The sequence below is a fragment of the Equus przewalskii genome, chromosome 1 (genome assembly GCF_037783145.1).
Source record: "Equus przewalskii isolate Varuska chromosome 1, EquPr2, whole genome shotgun sequence".
Taxonomy (NCBI): Eukaryota; Metazoa; Chordata; class Mammalia; order Perissodactyla; family Equidae; genus Equus; species Equus przewalskii.
In genome coordinates, this window is record NC_091831.1 from 85,436,490 (window position 1) to 85,450,140 (window position 13,651).

Consider the following 13,651-nt stretch of genomic DNA (forward strand, 5'->3'; position numbering starts at 1 on the left):
ACTAAAGGAGTTTATCACCAAGAAACTAGCCCTGTAAAAAATGCTAAAGGGCCTTATTTAAGTGGCAAAGAGAAGATCACAAACAGGAATAAGAAAATTATCCAAAAAAGCAATAAAATCAATGGCAAAGGCAAATATACAGTAAAGGTAGCAGATCAACCACTTATGAATTAATATGAAGATCAAATACAAAAGTACTAAAATTATGTCCATGATAAGAGGGTAATAGATACACATGTACACACAAAAAGAGGCTAGATATGATATCAAAAACAAAATGTGGGAGGAAGAGAGTAAAAGAGTAGAGCTTCTAGCAAGAGGTCACACTAAAGAGACCATCAACTTAATACAGACTGTACATGTAGGTTATTATATATATGAACCTCATGATAATCACAAACCAGAAATCCATAATAAATACACAAAAAAATTAAGAGAAAGGAACCCAAACAGAATACTAAAGAAAGCTATCAAACCACAGAGAGCAAGAGAAGAAGAAAGGAAGAGAGAAAAACTACTAAAACACCCAGAAAAAAAAGAAACAAAACGGCAATAAGTACATACTTATCAATAGCTACTTTGAGTGTCAATGGACTAAATGCTCCAATGAAAAGGCATAGAATGGTCGACTGCATTAAAAAAGGGCACATATGTATGCTCCATACAGGAGAGACACTTCAGACCTAAAGACACTCACAAACCAAAAGTGAAGCGATGGAAAAAGATACTCAATGCAAATGGTAATGAAAAGAAAGCAGGGTAGCAATACTAATATCAGCCAAAATAGACTTTAAAACAAAAACTGTAGCAAAAGATAAAGAAGGGCACTACAGAATGATAAAGGAAACAATCCACCAAGGGGATATAACGCTTGTAAATATCTACACACCCCATATAGGAGCACCTAAATATATAGAACAATTATTAACAGACATAAAAGGAGAAATAGCAACACAAAAATAATAGGGGAATTTAACACTCCACTTACACCAATGGATAGATCATCCAAATAGAAGATCAATAGGGAAACATTGGCCTTAAATGACACATTAAATGAGATGAACTTAGTAGATATATATAGAATATTGCATCCAAAAACCACAGAATACACATTCTTTTTGAATACACGTGGAACATTATCCAGGATTGATCACATATTAGGCCAGAAAACAAGTCTCAATAAATTTAAGAAGATTGAAATAATACCAAGAATCTTTTCTGACCACACCGGTATGAAACTAGCAGTCAACTACAGGAAGAAAATCAGAAAAGCCACAAATATGTGGTGGAGACCTAACAACATGCTACTGAACAATGAGTGGGTCGATGAAGCAATCAAAGGAGAAATAAAAAATACCTAGAGACAAATGAAATGAAAATATGGAATGTCAAAATTTATGGGATATAGCAAAAGCAGTTCTAACAGGGAAGTTTATAGCAATACAGGACCACCCCAACTAACAAGAAAAATCTCAAATACACAATCTAGCAATGCACCTAAAGGAACTGGAAAAAGAAGAACAAAACAAGCCAAAATTAGTAGAAGGAAGGAAATAATAAAAATCAGAGCAGAAATAAATGAAATAGAGACTAAAAACAAAATAGAAAAAAATCAATGAAATGAAGAGCTAATATCATTCTCAACAGAGAAAACCTGAAAGATATCCCTCTAAGAAAAGGAACCAGACAAGGTTGCACACTTTCACCACTCTTATTTAACATAGCATTGGAAGTCCTAGCCAAAGCAATCAGACAAGAAAAAGAAAAGAAAGGGATCCGCAGTGGAAAGGAAGAAGTGAAACTGTCACTAATTGCAGGTGACATGATTTTATACATAGAAAACCTTAAAGAATCCACCAAAAAACTTTTAGAAATAATAGATGAATATAGTACATTTGCAGGATACAAAATCAACATACAAAAATCAGTTGCATATCTATACAGTAACAATGAAGTAGCAGAAAAAAAAATTACAAATATTACCTAATTTGTAATTACAACAAAGGAGTAAAATACCTAGGAATAAACCTAGCCAAAGAGGTGAAAGACTTGTACACTGAAAACTATAAAACGTTGGAAGAAATTGAAGAAGAAACAAAGAAATGGAAAGATATTCCATGCTCTTGGATTGGAAGAACTAACATTGTTAAAATGTGCATACTTCCTAAAGCAATCTACAGATTCAATGCAATCCCTGTCAAAGTTCCAACAACATTTTTCACAGAAATAAATAGTTTGTGCCCAGGAAATCCATCCATTCTATTTCACAGAAATAGAAAAAAAATCCTAAAATTTATATGGAATAACAAAGACCCCAAATAGACAAAGGAATCCTGAGAAAGAAGAACAAAGCTCAAGGTATCACATGCCATGATTTCAAAATATACTACAAAGCTATAGTAACCAAAACCACATGGTACTGGCACAAAAACAGACCCATGGATCAATGGAACAGAATAGAGCACCCAGAAATAAACCCACACATCTATGGACAGCTAATTTTCAACAAGGGAGCCCAGAGAAAGGAAAGTCTCTTCAATAAATGCTGCTGGGAAGACTGGACAGGCACATGCAAAAGAATGAAAGTAGACCATTATCTTACACCATACACAAAAATTAACTCAAAATGGATTAAAGACTTGAATGTAAGACCTGAACCCACTAAACTCCTAGAAGAAAACATAGGCAGTACGCTCTTTGACCTCGATCTTAGAAGCATATTTTCAAGTACCATGTTTGACCAGGCAAGGGAAACAAAAGAATAAACAAAGGGGACTATATAAACTAAAAAGCTTCTGCACAGCAAAGGAAACCAGAAACAAAACGAAAAGACAACCTAACCATTGGGAGAAGATATTTTCAAACCATATCTGATAAGGGGTTAATTTTAAAAATATTTAAAGAACTCATACATCTCAACAACAAAAAAATTAACAACCCAATTTAAAAATTGGCAAAAGACCTCAAAAGACATTTCTCCAAAGAAGATGTAGAGATGGTCAACAGGCACATTGAAAGATGTTCAACATCATTAACTATGAGGGAAATGCAAATGAAAACTACAATGAGAAGGCCAGCCTGGTGGTATAGTAGCTGAGTTTGTGCACTCTGCTTCAGTTGTGTGGGGTCCATAGGTCTGGATCCTTGGCACAGACCTAGCACTGCTCAAGCCATGCTATGGCAGCATCTCACATACAAAGTAGAGGAAGATTGGTATGGATCTTAGATCAGGGCCAGTCTTCCTCACAAAAATAAAAAAATAAAAAATATAAAACTACAATGAGATATCACCTGTCTTTCATCAGAATGGCTATAGTTTTACAAGATAGGAAATAACAAGTGTTGGAGAGGATATGGAGAAAAGGGGACTCTCATACGCTACTGGTGGGAATGCAAACTGGTGCAGCCACTACGGAAAACAGCATGGAGATCCCTCAAAAAATTAAGAATAGAGGGGCTAGCCCAGTGGCATAGTGGCTAAGTTCATGTATTCCACTTTGACAGCCCAGGGCCCCCCTGATCGGATCCCAGGCACTGACCTACGCACTGCTTATTACCCCATGGTATGGCAGCCGTCCCATATATAAAGTAGAGGAAGATGGGCACCGATGTTAGCTCAGGGCTAATCTTCCTCAAAAAAAAACAAATTAAGAATAGAACCACTATACAATCCAGCTATTCCACTGCTGGATATTTATCCAAAGAACATGAAAACACAAATATGTAAAGATACAGGCACCCCTATGTTCACTGCAGCATTCTTCACAATAGCCAAGACTTGGAAGCAACCTAGGTGCCCATCAAGGGATGAAGGGATAAAGAAGATGTGGTATTTATACACAATGGAATACTACTCAGCCATAAAAAATGATGAAATACGTTCATTTGCAACAACATAGACGGACCTTGAGGATATTATGCAAGCAAAATAAGTCAGAGGGAGAACGTCAAATACTGTATGATCTCACTCATAAATAGAAGATAAAAACAACAAAAAAATTCGGACAGACAGAGATTGGATTGGTAACCAGAGGGGAAAGGGGGAGGGAGGAGGGTGAAAGGAGTGATTAGGCACATGTGTGCGGTGATGGATTGTAATTAGTCTTTGGATGGTGAAAATGATGCAATCTACACAGAAATTGAAATATAATGATGCATACCTGAAATTTATATAGTGGTATAAACCAATGTTACCACAATAAAAACTAAATAAAGAAAAAGAAGAAAGAAAAGAAGAGGGCTATGTTTTCTGAATGTCCAGGAGGAGAGGACCATTAAGGAAGAAAGGGAATGCATTATCTCAAGCCACAACTTTCCAAAATTATCTTGGAAAGTAATAATTTTCATTCATTAAGGTATATGTACGCATTCCTTCAGCAAGAACTGAGTCGTACCACACAGGAAGACTAGAGGTAAACAGAATAGTGGGGTTCCCGCCCTTGTAAAGCTTAAATTTTTAGTGTTTTAAAAGCTGGTTGCCATTAAGAAGGATGAGAAGGGGAAGGAAATTCTGATTCTGTTGTTGTCCAGGATTTTTTTTTCCACTTGAAAGCAAAAATAAACAAATAAATAAATAAACCACCAGCTAAAACCTTTGGAAACCACTTCAAAGCGGAGTTTTTCTAAATGTGGACAATCACCTATTTTTAACAAAAATTTTCTAAAATTTTATTAAAACTGTAGATTTCTTGGTCACCCCCAGGTCGACTAAATTAGAAACTCAGGGAGGTAGAGACCAGGAATTTCCATCCTTAACAAGCTCATCAATGAGTACAATATCACACTACAATTTGAGAATTTTCAAACATGAAACTTGGAAGGCATTCCACTAAAAGTAGGTTAAATCTGAATTTACAAACTGCAGACCAACTTCGGTGAATTTTTAGTACATAAATGTTTAAAATTAACATCACTTTCCACTGTAATAAAGGAAAAATGTTCGGGAACTATAGGAAGAAGCATGCAAAGCTGCATTGAAGGAAAAGTCAGAGGACAAATAGTGACACTTTCTTCCTTGGAAACATTTACTATGTACAGAATGCAATTCTCCCGAGTAATCTGTACCTTTTATGTATTTTCAATCCAATCAAAATATACTTCTGCATTCCTTTCATACGTAGTTTGGATTTCCTAGATCTATTCTACATCTTGCATTCTTTATCTTTAAATTTCTACCTTTTTCTCTTTCCCTCTGAATTCTAGGATAATTATCAAGCTTGATCAGTCTGCTTAGGCTCCTGTATATCAAGACAACAATCCCAACATTTCAGTGCTTGTAACAAGAAATGATTATTTCTCTTCATGCTGCATGGTCATCACAGTTAGGCTGAGTCTCTGCTCCACATTATTTTTAGAAAAGTACCAGGGCTGAAGGAACAGACCTCATCTAGGACAACTCCATCTTGAGGCAGAGGAGAAGAGAAGACGGTGAGCCATGCCACGTTATGCTTTTAAAGCTCTAGTTCAGATGTGACAATTCCACTTACATTTCACTACCCAAAGTAAAGCAAATGCCCAAGCCTGATGACAGAGGGGTGATGTATAATCTAGTTACACGAAACATAGTCTAGAGGGAGCCCCATGGAGAGAGGAATGGGGAATATTTGGTAGAATAGCAATAATACATCACATTAGACTTGTAGCTCTCTAATTTATGTTTTTGTTTGTTTAGTTTTGTTATGCAATAACCACTGCCTCTAGTGAAACTTTGGTTGAGTTTAATGATCTTTTTTTTAATCTATGGGATATTTTTTCTTGTTCTCAGAATTGTTTATGATACTCTGATCTTTAAAACTTACTAATAATAACATTTTTTAAAATGTCTGTTTTCTTGAGTGTCATTTTTCCAGTTGCTTAGATTAGTCATTGCACAAACTTATAGTTGATGGGACCTATTGATAGCTACAGTAGACTCATTCAGAGAATATTCAAGTCATGGTTTGATTAATTCAATCTGTGGCCCTCGTTGGTGGAAGTGTGGGGGGACAGGGTGGAATCCTTTCCCTTACTCCCCTAGTGGGCTCTTCTTCTCACCTATCCCCCTCAAAAGTCCACTTGCTGTCATATGTCCTATTTATTTCCGAGTGTATTACATGTTTTTGGTGTAAGTGTCACTCTTCTTGTGCTTTATTGACTGTATAGAATTTTTCCCTGTTACATTGATAGGGTCATTTCAGCAAGACATTGCAAGTGGGAGGGAGACAAAAGGGTAAGCTGTAGTCACAGCATTGACCATCTTCTTAGATAATCAATGAAATGAACATTCAATAATCTTAGATATTCAATGAAATGAACATTCAAGAAGCCAAACAAAAAATTCTCAAAGTGAAGCAAAGAAAGTAAGAAGAAAACCTTATGATTGATATATAAAATTAGTTTTTATCTTTGACAAGACCAACAAAATGTGTAAAGTCAAGGAAGTCTGATGAATAAAAAATGAAAGGAAACAGAAATACACACCTTTTTGGAATAATAAAATAGGCATATTCTCCGATGTGGAGAAAAAATTTAATTCTATGTTATTTAAAATATTTAATAACATTGGAAAAGATAGAAAGCATTTCAATTTGTTTTACTAGACCAGCATAACCCCCATAATAAAACTTGTCAAATAGAGAACTAAGAAATAATCTCAGACCAATCTTTCCACTAAATATAGAGACACATGAAATGATTAAAATTGTAGGCTTGGAAGTTAAATACATCTATATTTAAATACATGCTCTATTTTCAAGAAATATTTTATGACTTGGACACTTAAGTATTCTAAATCCTTCCTCTAATGGGGGATTATACTACCTATCTTAGGAATCACTCGGACAGCTGTACACTTTAAATATCTTACAATTTTATTTGTCAATTATACCTCAATGAAGCCAAAAAATTTAAAAATCAAAAAAATAACTGTGAGGATTAAAAAGTGATGTAAATAAGTTCTAAAACATACTATGCATTTAGCTTGTGGCTGCTAACGCTTGGTAATGGATGATGATGGGGGGGTGGAATTGCTGTAACATCAAAAACAAAATTTTAGGCAACTGAATCCTGGAGTATGTTATAAAGTAAATTAAAAATTTTATAAATTAATAAATTTATTAAATTTTATTCCAGAAGTGCAACGGGAGTTCAGCATTAGAAATATATTTATTTAATTCACCATATTATAGGTAAAAGAAGAGAAAATGCACGAACATCTCAATAAACGCTGGATAATTGTTTGATAAATTTTAACATTCGCCCGTAATTTAAAAGAAATTCTAGGAAAACTCAGAATAGAAAGCTACTTATTCAGTACGATTTAAAAATAGCTATCTGAAATCATTGGAAAATATTGTCTGTATCTTAAAGCATTCTCATTAAAGTCAGGATGAAAAGCAAAAACCTAGCATCACTGTAATTATTTTGTATTTTTCTAGAACTTATAATTAATGCCTCAAAGGAAAAAATGTAATAATAAAATGGAAGGGTCAAAATCCTCGTGGTTTTCAAATAACATGATTGCTTACCTAGAAGAAACTAAAAATATCAGATTGACATGTATTAGAACGGATAAGAAAATTACATTAAGGTCATATTTGGGCAAATTCACAAGGATATGAGTTTAAGAGACTCATTGTAAAATTTAGCAAATAGCAAAATAATATGTCAACCTAAAATCTTATTAATAAATGACTAACTAAATAAAATATTGTCATACCATGGAATACCAGCTTGCCTTAAAAATAATGGGCCAACCTTATTTTGTCAAAAAACATACTTGTTTTTTCAGAATTTTCAGGTGTTTTTGTAATAAGCACGTATATATTACTTTTAGAATCAGAAAACCAGAACTTAGCTATTTATTTATACTAATTTTGGTGAAAACATATAAAAATATATCCTCTCACTAAAGGGTAAATTTGTTAAATCATCCTGAGGGTAAGATGGTCTATATTTATTAAAAGTCTTAAAGATGTTCATACTTAAAGGATAATTGCCCCTTTAAGAAACGGTCTTAAGGAAGCAATAAGAGATGTGAAAAAACTGCACATCAGGGATGCTCAGCGTTTACTGAGAGAAAAACTGGACAGGCTGACAATAGCTCACATACTTCGAGCTCTTGCACTCGCTGTGCGAGATACTTCTGTGCCCAGCCTGGCAGTGAGCAGCGCCCTGGTGAGTGTGGAGAGCTGGACGGTTTTTGTGCAGTCCTACCTCTTCTAGATGCGAAAGCTTGTCTTTTATGTCACCACCTGCCCTCTAGGGATCCAAGGCCTGAAGGATCCTGAATGTTCCATGCTGCCCAACAGGTTGTTGGTCATACTGGCTAGATTACATGGGGCACTGACAGGGAGACTGAGCACTCTCGCGCGCAATGAGTCACTACCAGAAGGATGGTCCATGGGGGCGTTGCCGCGCACCATCTATTGCTTATCCTCAGCGCACAGTAATGCAGAGGACAGGGGTCCCCGAGGCAACTCCACACAGGTGACTGGGCCTGGGGATGCAAGGGACTCTCAGATGGTCTCTCCTCTCCTTTTCCTTTTTATCCAATATTTTACCCATTTTGGAAGTCAGAGCAAATCTTTACAAGTATATATACAGATTTGTCTTTCTTCTACTCCGACCGGGAATGCTGGAACTTTAATTTTCAATTATCTGCAGCCTTTGTTTTCTGGCACGGTAGTGAGTGAAATGTGTCAATCACTCTGCGGTGGGAGGGGCCGCTGTGGAATGAAAGCGAAGATGCTCAAGGAGGGCAGAAGGAAGGATGGAGAGCAAGCATATGATTTACAACTTGAAATGCTACCTCAGTGCGCAACCATTACTTTATTTAACCTTCACAAGAAACCTTATGTAGACAGTATGTAGTCGTATTTGCTTATAAACAGTATATAGACATTTTCGTCATTTTCATTTTGTAGATGAGGAAAATGAAGCTTAAGGAAGTCAAGACAAGTGTTTAGAGTCACACACTCTGTAAGTAACAGACCCAGGATTTCAAACTCAGGCTGTTGAATCTCAAAGCCCATGAATTTAATCCCTAACCCATACTGAAAAAAAAAAAGGTCAAAATATAGGTTATTGAAAATATACTTTATAAATAAAAATTTTAAAATTATTATATCTCACCTAGCCATAACAGATAAGTTCTTAGAAGACAGTTTAACTGCACAGGGATATGTCACAATAGATAAAATGAAAATTAGATCAATAGTTTTTAAATAAATTATAACATACACATACTAAAAACACTGGAAACATACTGTGAAAGGTTAATACTGGTGGGATTGTAGGTGGTTTTTATTTTCTTTTTTCTATATTTTTAAATTTCTATAATACACATTAATATTTGTACACTGGGAAACGATAATAAAAGAACTGCCCACATGTGCTTCTGCGCTAGCTCCTATGAAAATGTCAATGTAAGGCAGAGCAAAGAATTAGACCTTTCACTTGGGAGGATGCATTTTCAAATGGCAAATAAGGGAGCTGCAGGAAGAATCTTAGAATTATTGGAAGTGAGATCTTCAAGGCACCTTAGAGATCATTGCATTCATCATCTTCATTTTGCAGATGAGGAAACTGAGAGAGAAGAGTAGGAGAAGAAAATCAGCGTCTTTGACCCAATAAATCGCCATCCTCTGAACAGAATTGAGAATGGACATTAATTCCTTAAAAGGTGTTCTCTCTCTTGCCCTCCAAAAAAAATCAATGCCTTATAAAAATGTGATCTTTGGCCTCTGCACTGAGTGCAGAATTTAACTAGCATAGAAAAAAATGTGTTTGGCAGAATTCACCTTCTTTTTAAAAGAGACAGAGATAAAAAATCAGATGCTCTTCCATCCCTTCCATTGGATGCTGTGTTGCTCTTGCTTCCATTAGCTGAGAAAAAAGGCACTTTGGAGGACATTTTCTTTCTTTCATGTGTGTGTTATTTATGATTATGAAAACATCAGATATCCATTGTAGAAAATGCTGAAAATAATATAGAAAATCCTAATCATGCATTGTATTGCCACTCCAAAACAATAATAGTTAACATTTAACATATAGCTCCAGATTTCTCCCTTCTCTCTTTCCCCTTTTCTCTTCTCTTTCAATAGTTTTTTTAAAAAATAAGTTCTTTGTTAGTTCACTGAAAAATAAGATGTTCCCTGACACATCTACCCAGGTCTGACCTCTCTGAGTATCCCTTGGCACACACAGGCAAGATCTCGTGGGAACTGAGGTGATTTCAATTGCTGTTCAAAAACATTCACCCCCCTGGTCCCAACCACAACCTCTATGGGAATAAGAACTTCCAGCACTTGGTTTGCTCTGACCAATGAGACGTTAGCACACGTGATGCAAACAAAAACTTGAAATGTGCTTGCATGGGTAGGCTTGTCCTCTCCCACCTATTCCATCTCCATGAGAAAAGGTTCCCTCAAGTGGCTGCTATCCCTTCTGCCTGGAGCCCAGAGAAGAACAGTGATGCCCCAGGGAACCCATGCAGCTGAGGCTAGAAGCAGAGACCCCAACTGAGAGAAAGAATGATTGTTGTTCTAAGCCACTGAGCATTGGTATTCAGGGACCACACACAGAAGGTACCTCAAGGCGGGTGCCACTACGTATGCTAACCAGGATCCCTGTTGACGGGCATCTTCATGTCAAGAAGGAAATTTTCTTTTCTTAAAGTCTCCTTGACCTTTTTGGAATGGGTGGTACTCATCTCAATATACAACTGCCCCCTACCAGGCTGGACCAGTTAGGGATATATTCTTCCTCTCTTTTCCCTGGGGTACCATGGTGGTTCGATGAAAGTTTAATTTTTCATGGTAGTAACTTTTTTTAACCTGACTTTCCTCACGTCATTTATCCCTTTTATGGAGACGGTTTATAATACATCTTCATCTTTTTACTCTATTTTGATTTATTACTGTCTCGTTGTGTCCATTTGAAGCAGTGAGCCTGAACTCCAACAGGCAAGACTGATGTGAAGGAAAAATAGTGGCAGAGTCTCTGAGACCTGAAGGAAAGAAGTCCAGTGAATACACAGTAGATGGGAAAGCAGGCTGAACCCCTAGTGCCCGTGAGAAGGAAGAGAAACTCAGACGGACATAGACTGAGGAGTAGGCATTCCATCGGAGGGTCCAGGCTCTGATAGATCATCAGCTTCCATGAGCCCACTCATGGGCATCTGGTATTTGGGGTTTTTTTTTTTACCCTTCCAGACTACCTCTTTCTTTCAGTTAATGCACCCCAATCTCTTTTAGGAACTGATTCCACTTCCCTATTGCATGTAATCTTGGCAGGATTGAACCAACAAAATCCAGCCTCCTCTATCCAAGTGTTGAGGATGCAACCCAAACTTGGACAGTGGGATCCACTTAAGACTTTAAATCTTGCCCACAGCAACCCCAAGAAGGTAAACTCTCAGAGATGATTCATCCTGAAATACTGAGAAATTGTCCGTTAATTTCCATTTCCTAGACTTCCGGAGCTGCAGACATCCATATCCTTCCAAAGGACTTCTGCAAAGTTTTCCCTTCAGTTCAAGAAATTCTAATTAATTCTCTGGTTTTTCTCATTAGTCTTCCAGTTTCTGGTGTTGCCCATGAAAGAAAGTTAACCAATATAGCACAGATTTGCAAAAGGCCTGTGTTGACACTTGAGCTGGAATTGCCCTTATTGCATTTTGCATTTTTAAAAAAATTTCTGCTGTGAAAAGAATTTTATCCTAGGTTTTTATGATTATATAATACATTCTTATAGTAAACATTTTGGATAATTCATCGAAAGTAAAAATGAAAATGAAAGCTCCTGAAATCCCATCTGAGATCCTGAGCACCGCTAGCATTGCTTTGACCGTCTCTTCCTGAGTCTGTGTGATTTAACATGAGTGGGATTGTATTGTATGTGCTGTTTCTATGGTGAATAACACCTTAATGCAGTATTTGCTGTTTGTTTTTGCTTATCCCTCCTTCTCCTCCCATCTGTCACTGCCAACATAACCCACCTAATATCTTTTCATATCTTTCCCTCTGTTTAGATAATCATATAACCATATATTGTACATACAACTGCATATAGATCCTTTTTCTATTGTTTTAGAAAAATGGGATCACATTACTGCGTTTTGCTTCTTTCACTTCACCCTGAACTGAAATCTATCCAAGTTAACTTATTTCCACAGTCAATGAGCATTCAATTTTGTGGACAAGTCAACATTTATTCAACCATTCCCATATTGATAGGTATTTTTTTTCAGTCATTCTTTTTCAGTCACTAGATTAATGAAGCAATAAACATTGCTATGAAAATTAGGAGAGAATTATAAATTATTTTTTATCATTTATAAAATCATTTTAATATTAGGAGAAACGATGAAAATTATTTTTGCTGATAATATGATTGTATGCCTAGAGAACCCAAATGATTTTAGCAAAAAAGTAATTAAATGAATGAAAGTACCTGATAAGGTGACTGAATACAAAAGACATCTACAAAATCAATAGTTTCTTTCTTTGCTAGACGTAAGTGGAGGAGGAATAATCAATTCACAGTAGCAACTAAATGAAATAAATTTTTTAGGAATAAATTTGAAAATAAAACGTATTGTACCTGCAATATGAAAATTACTAGATCTTAAAGGACACAAAATAAATAAATGGAACATTGTATATTTTTGGATGTAAGATTTAATATCATAAAAGCACGATTTCTCCCATAATTAATATAAAACATATAAGTATATTTGATTCCATTCCAATGTTGTGGTTGTTGTTCTTTTGAAACAAGATAAAATGATACGTGAGAAAATATGAAAAAGATAGTCAAATAGTAGTCAAGAAAAACGTATAAAGAAGACTAATGAGAGGGATTCTTCTTAGAAGATGTCAAAAGGCATTATAAAGTCACTTTTCACAAAGCAAGATGATGCTGACATACTTTTCCCTAATCCTCTTGCTGAGTACAGCTAAACACGTGGACATTATATAGAAAACGAATATATGTGGCAACTCTGAAAGTTGGAGAAAAGAAGCTAGAAGGATTAGGGACCTTGGGATCCAAAGAATAACACAGGGGTAAGCTCCCTGTGTTTTCTTTTGCTACACATACCGCAGACTTGGAGCTGAAAGAGCTAGCCACCCAGAAATTCCAACAAACATAGACCAAGAAAAAGGAAAAAAAGAAAAGCCTATTCTTTCTAGCCAAAGGAGCAGGAAAGAGAAAGCCTAGCAAAGCAAAAAAGTATTAGATAGTAACTGCTCTACTCTCAGCAAACACCACAGAAAAATCCTGTTGCCCCATCCCAACGTCTGCCAAGGAAGGGAAAGTAGAGTAGACAGCCCGGATTTCCTCCAGGCTGTGAAGGAGGCACCCCAATCTCCCCCACCACCACCCCCACCGCCATCATGGTTGTCAGAAAAGCTGAGTAGGAAGCCAGTACTGTCATCCATGCTGGTTGCAGTGACCCGTCACCCTACCTGTGGTGTCAGTGGAGACCTTGTGGGAACCCTGATCTTTCACCCCCACTGGGCAGTAAAGAGGCATCCTTTCTACTTCCCACTGGGAGGCCTAGTGGAGAGACAGGACATTGTCACTGCTGAGTGACAATGAGGCCACCATCCTGTAGTGTCAGTGGGAGACATATAGGGAGCATTAGGAGGCATTTGTACCCCTCCCA

At 36.5% G+C, this 13,651-nt stretch overlaps 1 long non-coding RNA gene across 1 annotated transcript; it reads left to right on the forward strand.

Annotated features, from left to right (window-relative positions):
* The first annotated feature begins 5,287 nt into the window (after window positions 1-5,287).
* On the forward strand, window positions 5,288-9,628 carry LOC139074545 (uncharacterized). Its single transcript, XR_011524283.1, has 3 exons — window positions 5,288-5,427; window positions 8,904-8,958; window positions 9,556-9,628. It is a non-coding gene; the product is annotated as an uncharacterized lncRNA (long non-coding RNA).
* Window positions 9,629-13,651: the final 4,023 nt, after the last annotated feature.